The sequence below is a fragment of the Myotis yumanensis genome, unplaced genomic scaffold (assembly GCF_028538775.1).
Source record: "Myotis yumanensis isolate MYYU_CA2020_CCGP unplaced genomic scaffold, mMyoYum1.0.hap1 SCAF_1, whole genome shotgun sequence".
NCBI lineage: Eukaryota > Metazoa > Chordata > Mammalia > Chiroptera > Vespertilionidae > Myotis > Myotis yumanensis.
Window position 1 is genome coordinate 108,033,977 of NW_027223752.1, and position 16,371 is coordinate 108,050,347.

Genomic DNA, 16,371 nt, shown 5'->3' on the forward strand with positions numbered 1-16,371 from the left:
CTGAGGCTATTCTACCTGTGTCCCCCTTCAAGGACAGTGGGAAGAGACATCCAGACAATCTCAATGGAATATTATCTTGCAATGTTAGCAAACACCTCTAAAAAGTTTATATCCTTGGATTCAGCTTACCACTTTCAGATACTTACACTAGAGAAATAATCAGAGATCTGGACAAAGATTTATCTATGAAAATATTTATTGGAGTGTATTTGTAACAGGAAATGATTGGAATAAATAGTAATACTAAAAGTGATATAAAATGGCTACCACTTAGTGAGCAGTTGTTAAGTGTTGGGTAAGATATTAAGATGCTTTAAACATTCTGCCCTGGCCAGTGTACTCAGTGGTTAGAATGTTAGCCCGTGCACCAAAGGGTTTCAGGTTCGATTCCTGGTCAAGGGCATATACCTGGGCTTCAGGTTCGACCCCTGGCCCCAGTGAGGGTGAATGCAGGAGGCAACCAATCCATTTGCCTCTCTCATATCTCTCCCTCTGCCCACCACCTTCATTCCCTTCCACTCACTCTAAAAGTCAATGGAAAAAATATTCTCAGATGAGGATTAACAACAAAAACAAACAAATAAAAAACATTCTATGAACTTGATATTTTCAATTAGCAGAAGAGAACACTGAGGTAACTTGCCCAAGGCATGGCCTGTTAAGCTTTATGAAGAATTGGGAATCGAGTTCTGGCTGCCTGACCTGAGCTAAGAAATAATAAACTGTGCCAGAATTTTGTCTTACTGTGGGAGGCTGTCTGGGCAAGGGAAGAGGCAAGGAGGTGCCTGATCCATGGTGATCATAGTAGTTCTTTCAGCTCTAAACATCCCAGATCCCCTGGACTGAGCACGGAACCTGATCCTTTTGGTCCTCTGATGTTCTGTGTGCAGCCGAGGATTTTTGCAAACATTTATCACTGACCTTTACTAGATCAACATTTAGCAAACAAACTCTTTCCTCTACCCGCCCTCGCTTCTTCCTATTGTTGCCAGGGTTGATGGTTTCCTCTCCAATCCCTGACTATTCTCTGTGGAGTCTCACTCATTTCCTGTCCGGGGAGCCTTAGAATCCGATCTGCAGGCCAGCAGCAGGCCCAGGAGCCAGCAGCCCCAGGATCTGCTTCTCCTCATTGTCTTTGGGAAGACCATGAGGCTGTTCTGCTCCCCTCCCAGCCCTCATCACTGTCCTGAGAACCCAGCCCGGGGGTAGGAGGCCTTCTGGCCCTGCAGCCAGACCTGTTGGTGTGTTGGATCCCAGGCCTTGCTCCTGCCTCCCACCACACCCCTCCGTGCCCCTATCCACAGGAGGAAACTCTCAGCCCCAGATGCTTGCAGCTTCATTGACTCAATCAGTCCTTAGCTCCAGATGGTCTGGATTCACTTTTCGAAATGGCTCTGCTTCTAATTCCCCATTTACTGTTCATGTGCTTATTTGAAGATTGTGTCCCTTTCTATGTTTTCTTCTTATCCATTGGAAATTGTTTTAATTTAAAGCTGATGCTGCTAGTTAATCAAACTTCTGCCAGCCACATGCACACATCCACCCTCTGTTGCATTTGATCTCTCGTGTGTGTGTGTGTGTGTGTGTATGTGTGTGTGTGTGTGTGTGTGTGTGTGTGTGTGTGAGAGAGAGAGAGAGAGAGAGAGAGAGAGAATATCTTTCACATGGCCTCTTGTCCCCAGAAATCTAAAAGTTTCTTTATCTTGGCAGTTGTCCCAGCAATACCATCCCTGTCCTTTCCTTTGGCCTATTCTTAGGCTATTAAAAAATAAAAGCTTAAGGGCTCCTACAGTGCTGGTTTTCACAACAGCTACAAGAAACAGAACCAGCTTGGCCCAATCAGGGAAATCCAAGTTACCCACGGGATTCACTGGGAGCTGTTTGCCTTGTCACCTTCCCTCTCACTAGTCCCTCACTTCAGACAGTAAAGGACTGCAAGTAAAGGTTACAAATCATTTCTTCTTCACCTCCCCTTGCTGTCAGTTCCTTGGAGTCTTTCTGGAAAAAAATAAAGGAATAGTATGATTAGTTGATTCAATAAGCATTCAGAATTGATGGGCAATATTAACCCCATTTAACTTTTACTGTGCTGTTTACAGTATCTTAATCCAAAGGAGTCATTACTACAGGAATTTCAAACCCCCATAGTCACCTTTCTTCTCAGTTTGATTTGTCTTTTACCCTCTCTCATCTGACTCCAGACCACTAGGTAATGTTTCCCTGTGAAGTTGGTCTTACCTAGCTGCACCTGGCAAAGTGTGTCATCAGAATCGAAGCTACAAAGCTACTCAAGGCTGCTCTGGTCACCATGGACTTTCTGGTCACACACATGTTCAAATGAGCAGCCTGAGAGGTCAAATGAGAAGCTGAATATGGATTTACTTCCTAGTAGTGAGAATCAAACATGATTTACCTTCCTATTCTTTGACTTGAAGTTTTCCTTTCTCTTTGTTTTTCTCAAAGTGGGATGAAGCAGCAGCAAAGGTGAGGTAGCTATTGTGAGGCCAGAAGACAGGGCCTCCTTTTTAATATTGTTTTTATTGATAGACAGCTATTTATGTCCATTTCCAGTCTCTCCTCCCTGACTATCGTGCACTCAAGTATATTTTTATTATATTTTCAGGATCATGTGCACAGAGATGATTCTGCCTTCTTCTTTTAGATATTGGTTGGGGTTTCAAACAAAGGGGACTGTGTTTTTAAGGAGGAAGGAAATGGGAGTCAAAATTGTCATGTCTTTCTGATTGCAGACCAATGACTATTTGGTGAGCTGGTGAACTCTGCCTGTCTTGTGTCTTTGTCCTCATTTTCATTTCTCCAGTGCTGAAGGGTGCCCTGCCTCTCTGCTAGAACAGGCCCTGCTCTGAGGAACAGTGTTCCTGGTCACTGGAAAGACAGAAGGCTGAATGTGAACCAGTGTGCAGAGGGCAGACTGGTGGGTGACCTGACCCCCATGGTCCTACCACACCAGGAAAACCCGTTGACTTCAACATAAAAACCAGTCAAACTAATCTGCCAGTGCTAATAAGTGAAGCAGTCTAGTGGATTAATGTAAACTCAGTGTAGTAGAGTGGGGTGCAGGGTCAGTATTCAAGAGATTGAGGTCTAATTTTTAGCTCTGCCACTTACTAATTGTAGTTTATGAAATACATTTATAGCATTCATCTAAGTCTTAGTTTCCTAGTCAGTGGAAAATTCTTATCCATTGGAACTATCAGGAGGATCAGGTGAAAGGTCACCTGTGAACACAAATCTTAATGTAAGTGTTAAACAAAGATTTATAACCAGTTGATCTGGGTAATAGAAAGTAGTTTAGTCTAAAGATAATGTTCCCCACATTCATCTTACAAAAGGAAGGCACCCTGTTGGACTCCCAAGCCTGAAGGAAGGAGAAGATAACACTCAAATTTGGGTGACTTTGAGAGTTATGTGGACTTCTCTCAGAAATCACACATTTTCTGTATAGTTTTGTAGATGCTCTAGAATCATTGTGGGTCCATCCTGAGTCAGAGATTCAGTCTCAGTATTGAGGGCATTTTTTTCAATGATATACCATATTTTTCCATATATAAGACACTACTCGTATTTTTTTTTTTCTAAAATCGTTAGAATGACAATTGAGGGGCATCTTATACATGGAAGTCAGCTGAGAAGGGCCACATGGATACATAGCTGCCCATACCTTGTCAAACAGTTTTGCTCCAATCACGAACCTTATTGTTACTGACATCTATTGATGCCGTAATTGGAGGTGTAGATGGAGGTGGAGGTGGAGAGTGTACAGATGAAACAGGGACAGGAGTGTTCTGAGCCCATAAAGATGTCAAAAATAAAAAGATAAATACCGATAAGTGATTGTCTTACTCTGAAAAATTCAAACTAAATGTAATCAGCTATGCAAAAGAGCATGGAAACAGAGCTGCAGAGAGAGAATTTGGACCTCCTCCCACTGAGTGTATAATCAGGCAGTGGAGAAAACAGGAAGAACAACTCTTTAAGATGCCAAAAAAGAAGAAGGCCTTAGGAGGAAAACCAGCAAAATGTTTAAAATATTGATTTCTTAATTTTTGGTTGGAAAAGTGGGGGGTGTCTTATACACGGAAAAATACGGTAATGCCTCTGAAAAAGAATGATCTCTTTTACACAGGAAGCTGCCTGCCAGGCCACAATAGGTTGGGCATCACCAAGCTAATCCTTTGCATGTAGAGAGAAAGGAACACACATAATTTATGGTAATATGGAAGGTGAGTCACTCGCTGGTGCATCAGCTCCTGGCAAAAGATTATTAGCTCTAATAACTAATAGGTAAGCATTTCTCAACTAAACTTCATAGGATTTTGAACCCACTGCTACCTGAGGAATAGCCTCACAAGTAAGGCTGAGTAGTTCCATCCAAAATTAGTTCCAAAGATATACCTTGAGGATTCACAGTAGCATTTTCTAAAATTTTAAAATAAAGCTCCATTTTTCTGTAGTTGAGTTTTTTGATGTTTCCTTGTTATTGAATGCTTCTTTGAAACCAAAAGTATTAATATATTTTATCTTGCAGGGAAGTCAAAAAAAGATTTAATCACAAAATTAAATAAAAACCAAAGCCACTGACATTACACAGTAACACTCACTGAAGCAACAACTTGACGTTTTATGATTCTCCTGCGGCTGGACTTATTATTTGCAGGAAAATCAATATCATCTTTAGAGCAATTTGGGATGCATCTTGTCATCATAGAAAACAAGTTCCTGGTAGACTTTAGTAAAAAGGTAAGAATGAGGCATCAAAATGTGATTTCCCACCAGAAAATGATTATTCTTTGCCAGCAGGAAAAAAATACAAGAAGGGTGGCTCTCAAAACACATCATCATCCAGGGTTCTATCCACCTTCTACAAACACACTCTGCAGCTCTTGTAAATGGGTCACAGGCCTTTCCTGCAATGATGAAAAGGTTTGAGTACAACGTCAGTTAAAATGTCCTCAGATGCAGCATACATTTCATAGGATAGCCAGTGTTAGGTTAGGTGGCTCAGGAGGCGGCGCAAGAAATAGAGTTCAGTGAATCAGAAAAGAAAGGAAAGGAAAGTTTATTCTGCGTCCCCGGGAGACCCACGTACCCCCAAAGACAGGGCACGTGGATTCACACCAACATGGAGGGGGGCGCTTTTTTTATACTGCGGTTGGGTGAGGGGTTGGGTGAGGGGCGGGGACATGAGCTGAGGTATTCAGTTGAGGAGGCTTCAGCTGCAGGGGAATATGTGGATTCAGGGAGAAGAAGCAGGTTATCTGTGTCTGGCACGTTGACCTGTGAGAAATCCCAGATCTGTGAGAAATTCCAGAGGAAGTCCATTGTCTCATCCCATGTCTGTATGTATCTATGTATCTGATCCTGGGCTCTCTCCGACCTAACATCCCGGCCTTTTGGTGATAAGGGACGGCGACTCTCTGACTGCTTCCAGCTGAACAGGGACGACGAGGGGGGGTGGTGGTTAAAGGCCAGGGTTAGGCAGAGGCAGGTCGGAGGGGAGCCGAGTGTAGGGATGGAGCAGGAGCTGATTCACAGTCACATCTCCGCGATCTGGAAGCAGATGAACTTGAGGAGGCAGGGGGCTAAGAGAAAAAAGACACAGATGAGAATCAGGGGCCCTATCATGGGCAGGACCCAGGTAGCTAAGGGGCTTTGGAACCAGCTGAAAGGGGAGTTGTCCTGGAAGTGTCCTGCACGTAGTTCTTCACTCAGCTTAGTCAGGGTCTGTACATTTTGCTCCACTACTCCAGACTCATTGATGTAATAACAGCACTCTTCCTGAAGGAATATGCAGGTTCCTCCTCTTTCTGCAGTCAGAAGGTCTAAGGCGCGCTGGTTCTGTAGGGCTACTTGGGCTACTGATGTCACTTGCTGCTGTAGGGAGGCTAAAAGAGACAGTAGTAGACTCCAGGGCTAACTGGAGCTTGTCATTAAAGTACTGAGCAGTGACCAGACTGTTCCCGAGGGCCCCCCCGTGAGGCCTACTGAGGCAGTGATACTCACCCCTAACATGACAGGGAAGAAGGCAGCCCGGTGCGTCTGGGGGCGGGATGGAGGGAGCAGCCAGGCGAGCTCCCACTCTCCATACAAGGTTAGCTGGGGAACTACTGTGACCACGAAGCAAGGCCCGGGGTCAGGGGTTCATGCAGTTGCTTAAGGTGCCGTTGCACCAAAAGAAGGTACCTGGACTGGCCTTGGTGAGACTGGATACGGTGTGGTTTCAGGTACAGCTCTAAATGACTTGTCCCCCAGTTACCGTATTACTGGTCTGGTAGCATATCCATGGGGGCAGGGTGGGCTCTGGAGTTTCGGGTTCCCAAAGGGGAATGCCAGCCATGGGAGGCTGACATTCACCTTTCCCTTGGGTTCTTGGAGAAGTCATGAGTGGGACGGCAGCCAGCAAAGACCTGTCTGGGTTTTGCTGCCGGGTGACTTGTTTGCCGTTCTGGTAGTGGGTTTCAGGGACCTTGAACCTCCACACACGAGGGTGGGGGTGTGTGTAGATTGCTCAGGGCCTGGAGGAGAAGGAGGAGGGGAGGGCGGTTAAGGCAGACGTTAGTGGGGCCCAATACATCACATTTATAGAAGTCATGCTGCTCCGGGGTCCTCTTGAGTCCGGAGAGGCAGTGCCAGGACAGGTCGCCAAGCAGCTTGGCCGCGGTGGGGGCTGTGAGGATTACAGCATGAGGTCCCATCCACGTAGGCTCCAAGGCTTGCAATTAGGTTCTTAAGGAGGACCGAGTCACCAGGGTGAAGGGCTGGTCCTTGGGAGTCCTGGTCAGTTGGCTCTGGCTTGGGCAGAAACCTGTTCTCGTGTTCTCGGAGCAGTTGCCCGATTAAAGACAGATATGGGAGATACGTACCCAGGGGAGGGGGATCAGTAAGGAGACGGTGGTTGAGCAAGAAGGGTCAAAAGGGCTCAAGAAAGTGGGGCTCCTTGGTGTAGCCCGGACTTCTGGTTGGGGCCATGGGCAGGAGGTCCGGTCCAGGAGCTGCGAATTTCTAGAGAGAGTTTAGTTAGATGGTCCAATAGGTTGGAATTGAGTGGCTATGATGAGGGTTCGAGCCAGTGACAGACAAATCCAGAAGAATGTAGAGAAGGGATTGATGTTAGAGAGTAGATGGAAAGTTGTGTTGATGAGGGTGGACATAGGAGTAGGTCCAGGGTTTGTAAATAGAGAGTGACACTAGAGGATTTCCCATCCCAGACAGTAGAATTGATGACTCCCTCATCATTCCGTATCTGTTTCACCTGAAAATATGAAAAACCTGAGAAAAATTGGAGGGTCGCTTGCCAGGTAAGAGCCTGTGAGGAATGATGAGTCATCTGGTCCTGGATGGTGTTGCCGAATCTTCTTCGGGGATGGTGGGAGGCACTCGGTGAGCCTGAGAGAGGTAGGCATTGCAGTGAAAGTGGGAGGAAATATTAGAATGCGCTGCTATCCAAGGGAAAATGGAAGGAGCAGTGGAAGCCAGGGACCTGGAGGCTGGAGAAAAGGCTGGGAGGGAGGGAGCAGGTCGAGCAGCCTGTTCCCAGGCCTCTAGCCGCTTGGATTTTAAAACTGCCGCATTTTTCCTTTGGGAAGGGTGGAGGGGGATGGAGCGAGATCAGAGCAGTTTTCAGTTCAGAGGAGGAGACAGTGTGGAGGAGATAAAGAGATAAGGCATTCACAGCAGAGACAGAGACTGAGCTAGGCGGAGACTGAGCTAGGCGACTATGGTCTGGGACAACTGGGCCCCATGACAGGACGCATGGCAGTGGAGGATCGGTGTCCCTGTAAAGGGAGGGGGCCAGGAGTGGAAGGAGCAGGGAGGCTGAAGGGCAGAGTGGCCGCTAGGATGGTGAGGATATCTCGTCCTAACAGGGGCACGGGGCATGAAGGCATGACTAAGAACGAGTGGGTTATAGGGCTATGATGGAGGCCAGGAAGGGGTCCGGTGGCCAGAGGGCAGGTGGATTTGCCGTCAATACCCATGTCCGAGATTTTGGAAGGATAAAGGGGCCCTAAAAAGGAGGGCAGGACAGAGAAGGCAGCCCCCGTATCGACCGGGAAGGTGACCCACTACCTTCATTGTGACCCGAGGCTCAGCGAGGGTGAGAGGGTGATCGGAGTGGACGAGTCCGGCCGTCTTCAGTCTTCAGCCAATCCTAGCATGGCCAGCGGTGCATCATGGCCCGGAAGGGCGACCCCACCACGTTGAGACGTGGAAGGCTCGCCACTTTTCCAGGAGCAGTCACTCTTCCAGTGACCATTTTGACCGCACGCCGGGCAGGGCTTGGTCGGAGCCCGGGGCTGGGGGCACTGCTTTGCCCAGTGGCCTTCATTGCCGCATTTGAAGCATTGTCCGGTGGCGGCTTTCCTTTCGTTGCACCCACACCGCTCACAGCCCCCTCGGGGCCATGGCGGCTGCCGTCAACCTCAGGGCCACTAAGGCGTGTCTGCAGGTCCACCTTCTGTGGAAGGCAGGCTTGCCATTCTGACTGTGCCAGCTCCTCACGGGCATTAAGAACTTTCAAGGCCATTTTTCACTTGATCTCGGACCTGGGTTTGAGGACCAATAAAGACCTTAAAGGTCGGGTTTAGAGAGTGGGGGCAGACTATGCCCTCAATCCCTGCTGCCTCCCTCAGGGGTAGAATGGGCGCAGGAATGGAAGAGGCTGTTCTGGAGCTAACGTTCTCAGGATTTGGGCTCTAGGGGAGAAGGAAGCTGCTTGTTAAAGGGTCTGAAGAGAGCTGAGCTGCAATCTCTTGCAAAGGGAACTGGCCGGACAGTTGTGAATTTAAAGTGTTGGCAGTCATGGGGAAGGAGATTCGGCAGAGCGCAGTGGAAGGCGGGCAGTTAGAACTTAGAGAGGGTACTGCGTGGGGTACAGGTTACTAAGGCAGGCCTGTAAGGGGAGGGGAGAGCGCAGGAGAGGTGGCCTGGGTGGGCGTGGGAGAGGCACTGGGATTCTTTGATGCATACAGTGGGGTTGGCGGAGAAAGACACCAGGTGCTTCTCAATTGCAGTTTAAAGTCGCAACCTCCCAGGGGCGGGGCAGAACGAAGGCTCAGGGACAGAAGGAAGGTGGAGCCTGTGGAGCCTTTTGCCTACTGGGGAGGCAGGCAGGGGCGGGACGGAGTTTCCAGCAGCGGCTATGGCGTTAGCGGCTGCGGCAGTGCGCGGACGGACTGACTGCGCGGCGGCGGAGTGCAGGGGCATGGGGTTGTAAAAGGCGGTTTGAGTTTCCGGCTGCCGCAGGGCGGGCGGAAGAGGGGAGGCGGGATCCGGAGGCGGTGGAGAAGGCGTGGCTGGAGGAGAGTCCAGCAGGGAGGGAGGAGGGGACAGTGTGGACGGACAGGGGCACAAGGCCGGCAGGAGAATGGGCGGCTTTTGCCGGGGGAAGTTCGCGGTGGTCTGGTGAAGGGGAATGGGAGAACACGGAGACAACGATGATGATGGTGACGGCGCCGGCGCCGCCACCCACACACAGCACATGAACCCACCCCCACACACATACACCACACACACCGTGGGCTCGGTGGTGCACGGTGGGGGAAGCGCAGGGACAGCCCGGAGGGAGGAGGACGGACAGAGCGAGGAGAGATGGCGGAAGGACCTTTGGGGGAGGGACGGGGAACGCAGAGAGATGGAGAGAGGCTGAGAGAGAGAGACTGAGAGAGAGAGATGTGGTCACATTTCCCAGTTCACTGGCAGAAATTACTGAGATCGGTGCGACAGTAAAGTCAGGGTCCCGTTTTCAGACTGAGGCCATGGTACGTTACAGAAAAAGGACGCAGGTCCGGGACAGGCCCCGTGTTTAGCCAGATTGGCGAGCAGACACCCTAGAGGTGTGCTCAGGTCAGATTTGGAATTTGGATTCCCCGTGCTCGATACCCGTGGCCTGTAGCGGGGCTAAAGGCTGGCGTCCCAGCGGTTTAACCCACGCTACGGACGGACGGATGGACCGTGGGTGGGGTAGAGGCGTCCCTCTACCTTCCCAGGTCTGAAGGAGCCTTCCTGGAAGGTTCCGGAGAGGCACTCCCTGACTCGGCCGAGTTTTACAGACAGAGATGCCGGCAGGCGGGCGGCCACGAGGAACGGGCACGGGGGCGAGGCGGGACTCACCGCTGATGCTGCCAAACTGGGAAAAGTTGCCGAGCTGAAGAGATGAGGTCCTGATGGGTCCAGAGCCAGGAGGAGGGAGAGGCGGGCACCCCGAGCCGCGGAGGGACGGCCAAATGGAGTGCTCGCGCCACCCGGGTTTCAAGGCACCAAATGTTAGGTTAGGTGGCTCAGGAGGCGGCGCAAGAAATAGAGTTCAGTGAATCAGAAAAGAAAGGAAAGGAAAGTTTATTCTGCGTCCCCGGGAGACCCACGTACCCCCAAAGACAGGGCACGTGGATTCACACCAACATGGAGGGGGGCGCTTTTTTTATACTGCGGTTGGGTGAGGGGTTGGGTGAGGGGCGGGGACATGAGCTGAGGTATTCAGTTGAGGAGGCTTCAGCTGCAGGGGAATATGTGGATTCAGGGAGAAGAAGCAGGTTATCTGTGTCTGGCACGTTGACCTGTGAGAAATCCCAGATCTGTGAGAAATTCCAGAGGAAGTCCATTGTCTCATCCCATGTCTGTATGTATCTATGTATCTGATCCTGGGCTCTCTCCGACCTAACAGCCAGTAATAGTGCCCATTTGTTATATGACTTCATGATGTTAGGTAATAAAAGTCCTATGTCTCATTTGGAAAAGAAAAAACAAAGCTTTTGCAAGTCCCAGAATCATATAATTAGATGTAAAATTAAGAGACATTAAATCCAATAAGCCTAATTTCTCTTTAATGTGAGGAACCTCCTACAGCAAGCATTTCAAACTCACAGCCCATGGGCCATATGTGGCCACAACGAATATTTTTTAATAAAAATTTCATAACTTAATTTTTACAATATCCTGTTATACATAGTTATTAATAACAAACTACAATGTTCGCTAATGACTGATTACAATAATTGTGTTGCATTCATTTCCCTTACGTGCCTTACACAGGTGCACCATTTCTCTCCACTAATACTAGCAGTGAATATTTTAGCAGCCGATTGCCACATCATTAGTCTTGTACTGACTTGTTTGGTGCGCACAACAGGAAATATTTCGCTTTCAGAGAACAAGAAAAATATGTTTATTTGTGTTACGCTTATTAATTTGTGCAGTTATTCAGTGTCTGGTAAGTTAATGTTCAAGAAAAAATATTAACTTTTATTAAAACACTAGAGGCCCAGTGCATGAAATTTGTGTAGGGGGGGTTGTCCCTCAGCCCAGTCTTCACCCTCTCCAACCTGGTATCCCTCGAGGGCAGTTGGACATCCCTCTCACAATCCAGGACTGCTGGCTCCCAACCGCTCACCTGCCTGCCTGCCTGATTGCCCCTAACCGCTTCTGCCTGCCAGACTGATTACCCCCTAACCATTCCCCTGCCAGCCTGATCGACGCCTAACTGCTCCCCTGCCGGCCCAATTGCCCCTAACTGCCCTACCCTGCTGGACTGGTCACCCCTAACTGCCATCGCCTGGTGGCCAGGTTGCCCCTAACTGTCCTCCCCTGCTGGCCCAGTCACCCCTAACTTTCCTCCCTTGCCAGCCTGGTGTCCCCTAACTGCCCTCTCCTGCTTGCCCAATTGCCCTTAACTGCCCTCCCCTGCCAACCTGGTCACCCCTAACTGCCCTCCCCTGCTGGCCTGGTTGCCCCCAACTGCCCTCCCCTGCAGTCCCGGTTGCCCCTAACTGCCCTCCCCTGCCGGCCCAGTCTCCCCTAACTGCCCTCCCTTGTCAGCCTGGTCTCCGCTAACTGCCCTCTCCTGCTTGCCCAATTGCCCTTAACTGCCCTCCCCTGCCAACCTGGTCACCCATAACTGCCCTCCCCTGCTGGCCTGGTCGCCCCCAACTGCCCTCCCCTGCAGGCCTGGTCACCCCCAACTGCCACCCCTGCCTTCCCAGTCACCCTTAACTTCCTTACCCTGCAGGCCTGGTCACCCGTAAATGCCCTCCCTTGCAGGCCTGGTTCTTCCCAACTGCCCTCCCCTGCCGGACATCTTGTGTCCACATGGGGGCAGACATCTTGTGTGTTGGAGTGATGGTCAATTTGCATATTACCTCTTTATTATATAGGATTCTATTATTTTATGTTAATGATTACTCATTTATTTCAGCCCTTTGTAGCAGCATGTCTCTATCAAAATAAACCTAAGTTTCTATGTAAATTAAAGCTTTTGGTTGTTGTTTTTTTGCAGCCCACATAAATTTAAACCTTGTTTATTTGGCCCTTGTTAGCCTTTGAGTTTGACATGCTTGTTCTATAGTATGTCAAGGATTCACTTTCTCTTAAGTGTCATGTTTCCTTTCTCATCATTCAGTGGCAATGGATATTCACAAACATGTGTATGTATACAACATTTTATCTTCATGAGCCTCCAATAAATAATTAGGCTGAGAGCTTGTTCTTCTCCCCATAATATTGTCTGTGTGGTAAGTCACAGAGTATTAAGTGAAACCATTGGCAACCTGAACCATCAAAGGCTTCCCCAACAGTGATGTGGTAACACACTGTCAGTGAACTTCAAGAGAACCCTAAGTTTCTGCAAGGGTTTATTGCTTTAATCCTTGTACTCTTGAGTTATATCTTCAAAATGGCTTTTTTTTTCAGGACTTGAGACTGCTCACTCAAAACAGAAAGCAGAACCAGAGAATGGGGCCCAATTTATACATGGCAGGAGCCAGCTGGATTAGGAGGGGAGATTTTGAAAGTCAGGAAATGAAAACCAAAAGATTTTGCAAGGGTGAGGCCAATAATAAATCCAGCCAAGGTCAGTCCTCACAGGCCTGGAGTCATCAAACTTGAATCAACAAAGCAAGACTTAGACTCCATAATCCAGACACTAGGCATAAGAACCATTTCTCAAAGCAGGAGTCAGAATCCACTGTGGGATGATACCATTCTCAGGAAGCCAGACAATTGTAAATCTAGTGCTGCTCAGGATCCTTACTTCTTATCATAGAGGTTGCTGGTGAGTGAGAAAGCTCCAGGGACCAAGGTGAGTAGTGTGCATATAAAGGCAATGGAAGATTCTGGGCCAGTGAGAGCAAAGAAATCAGGGGTCAGTTAGACACTTGAATTTTCTGTGTCAGCCCCTAGGACATTGGTACTTCTGTTCCAGTGTTCTTCTTCTTTTGAGCAACTTTACTGATTAAACAACTAAAGGCCTCTAGGATAATTAAACTAGGATAATTTTCTAAAAGCAATCTATTCCAGAAGGTTCTTGTCACATGCATAGTCCACATCTTCTTCATTTTTTTATTTTATTTTATTTTTTTGTGACCAGGGATCCTCCAGCAAGCTTACCCAGCAACCTTTCTCCCTACTCTCCAAGTGACACTCTCCAGTTTGTGTCATTTTCTTATGCTAAACACAAACAGCCAACAATAAAAACTATGCAGATTTCTATCACTGAGCTTATTGTATTATAAAGGTTGCATCATATGAAATTGCCAATATTAATCATTTTTGACCAAAAAATGTCAATTTCATATAGTTCAAACTATCTGTTTCTGTGTCTGTGTCCTCTGCTAGGCCATGAGTAAGGACTGTGCTTTGTTTTCTGTTTGTGTAATCAAATTTAAGATGTGCTGGCACTTCACTGGATCTGTCAATGGCTAATGAATGAATGAAGGGGTTGAGAGCAGAGGCTTCAGGACCTTCAGGACTCAAAGCTGGGGCTACGTAAAGAAGTTATGTGACCTAGAAACAACCCTTCCATCTGACAGAACTATAAATAGTACACATTTCTTGGGATAGTCTATTCCCTCAATAAAAAACATGACCACACTGAGAGATAAACATACTATTTTACACCCCAGCTAAAGGATTTTCTTTCCGTGGAGGTTAGCATAGCCTCTTACACCTCACAGGACAGGACCTGAGTCTTGGGTCTTGCTCTTTCACATGTTGCTCTGTTGACAACAAACGCCAAAGGTTTAGGCCTGAAGACGTTGGCTTTAAAAATTATTGCATAGCATGACACAGGTCAAATCTTGTTCCTGGCTAGATGCTGACACTATGCAATGCTTATTTTCTTCCCAAAGTGATCCTCATATCGAACCCACAACCATGAATATCTCTTGCAGCACCCACTTTGGTGAGACATGGCTAATTTTACTTGTGATTAGGTTGCCTTAATCACTAAGTTGCAAAATTTCTGAGAAAACTTGCAGAAATGTCTTTAAGTCAAGATATTTTCTTCATGATTATTCTAGAAATTTCCACATTCAGACAAAGACATTCTTCTAACTAAACAAAGTTTAATTTCTAGTGCAAAACCTTATCATAAGGAAAGTGACGTATCCTAAAAATTCAGACCAGCAATTTTTAGGGAAAAAAGATAAAGAGAAGGAAAAGAAGTCTGCTAAGAATTACTTTGCCCTCGCTGGTTTGTCTAAGTGGATAGTGTACCAGCCTGCAGACTGAAAGGTCCTGGGTTCAATTCCAGTCAAGGACACATACCTCAGTTACAGGCTCGATCCCCGGCCCTGGTCTGGGCACGTGTACAGGAGCCAAGCAATCAATGTGTCTCTCTCACATCAGTGTTTCTCTCTCTTTGTCTCTCCCCCTCCATTCCACTCTGCTCTTTTTGGTGGATGCTGTGGTGGTGGGTTGAAAAATCTGGCAACTTTCGGAAAATAAAAAAAGCTCTCAATCTTAATGTTAAATTTCATTTTTAAAGTCCATGGGACAATTGTTCTAATGACTGGGCATCATCACATCATCAGCAAGAGTCAGGCACTGTCCACAGGGAGGGCCAGGGAGAGTGGGTGACATGTGAGGAGGGTGTGCTTGGTTATTGCTTAAGGCCATAATCAGTTCAGATTGAATTTCAGTGTTCTAAGTGCCAAAGAGAAAAATAAGTTTAGCAATAAAGTTATATGTGTTTGTGTAGACATATTTTACAGCAACCAGCTGATTTGTACTTGACATTCTCATCTTCAGCACCTTTCCATGAGGAAACAATCCAGATTAGCTATTTATTAGTACTGAGAGTTGTGTGTAAGTTAGGTAATAAACCATTAAGCCCACTTTGAATTTCCAAGTGACAGTGAAAAGCAGAGTTCTGCTTAGGGACCACAGATATTTTTTTTCTCTCCTACCTCACTAGATCTGCCTTATTCAGGGGATCAAAAATAATAGGTGGCGAGATCTGCCATAATGTGTAGTTTAATCTAACTCCATTATACTTATGTTTGGAGTTAGCCGTCATACTAACTCCTGGTTTCTCAGACTCTTTCAGCCTGAGGATCATCCAAGGGCTTGGGGGAACAATCACAGTGGTTTGTGGTACTGAGACTTAACTCCATTTTGTTAATGAATTCAAGTCCCTCTACTGCAAGGACCCGTGGGCCCAGCTACTTTGATCTCCCAGTTGTTGCTGCCAGGTCACTACTTCTCCCAGCAGGTGCTTCAGCCACTCAGCATTTGTTCTGAGGAAGGAAAGACTGGGGTCCCACTGACTCACACTCAAAAATCTTCCCTCTAACCACACACCTGTATCCTGCAAAGGGATGCATGCACTTCAAATCTCTCTACCTAGTGGTACATTCTTGGCCCTCTAGCAACAATATAATCTACTCCCTTCACCCCCATGTAGTTGAGCCATTTTGTGCTTCTTTCTTTGTTCATCTTAAGAATCTTAACTGAATGTCTTGAGGGCCTCATTAGTAGTCTCAACATCCCTTTCACTGCTTCTGGGAGATGGATGTGGAGATAGGAATTATATGCTTAGAAAATCTGCCCAATATGCCAGAGTTCTTGAAGACAGGTTACCTCCCCCCAACCCACATACCTAACACGACCCTCAAAAAGATTACAGATTTCAATGAGCCCAGTAGAAATCTCCCAGGAATAAAAATCTACAGCTGCATTTTAAAGAAAAGGAATGGAATGGAAAGCAGTAGTTATACAAATAGTGAACAATTTGTAAAGATTGATCATTTATAGAAATGGCCCAGTTAAGAAAGACAGAAAAGTGAATCACCTGTCATTTACCTGACAAACAATGGCCTGAGAGGACAGCGGGATCTTCTAAGATTGAACAAAAGTACCTGCAATGGAAGTAAAAGTCTCACTTATCTTCTCTAAGGGAAACCAGAACTTTCTTTAAGAGATATTCTAACTTTTTCTTTTAAATAGAAAAGATGACGGGTCAACAGGTAATTATGTTTTAAAACATCTACTTGGATATATTTTCGTATGGTTTTTTAGGAGATATATTACCCAAGGCTAAAATAACATTTAAAAGAAAATCCTTAGACAATGTGTAGCTAT

General features: G+C 47.1%; 1 long non-coding RNA gene across 1 annotated transcript; it reads right to left on the bottom strand.

Annotated features, from left to right (window-relative positions):
• Positions 1-5,064: 5,064 nt before the first annotated feature.
• LOC139019902 (uncharacterized) lies at positions 5,065-10,673 on the bottom strand. The gene is made up of 2 exons (XR_011473163.1): positions 10,132-10,673; positions 5,065-7,407 (listed from the first exon to the last, which is right to left on the bottom strand). It is a non-coding gene; the product is annotated as an uncharacterized lncRNA (long non-coding RNA).
• Between the last annotated feature and the right edge of the window lie 5,698 nt (positions 10,674-16,371).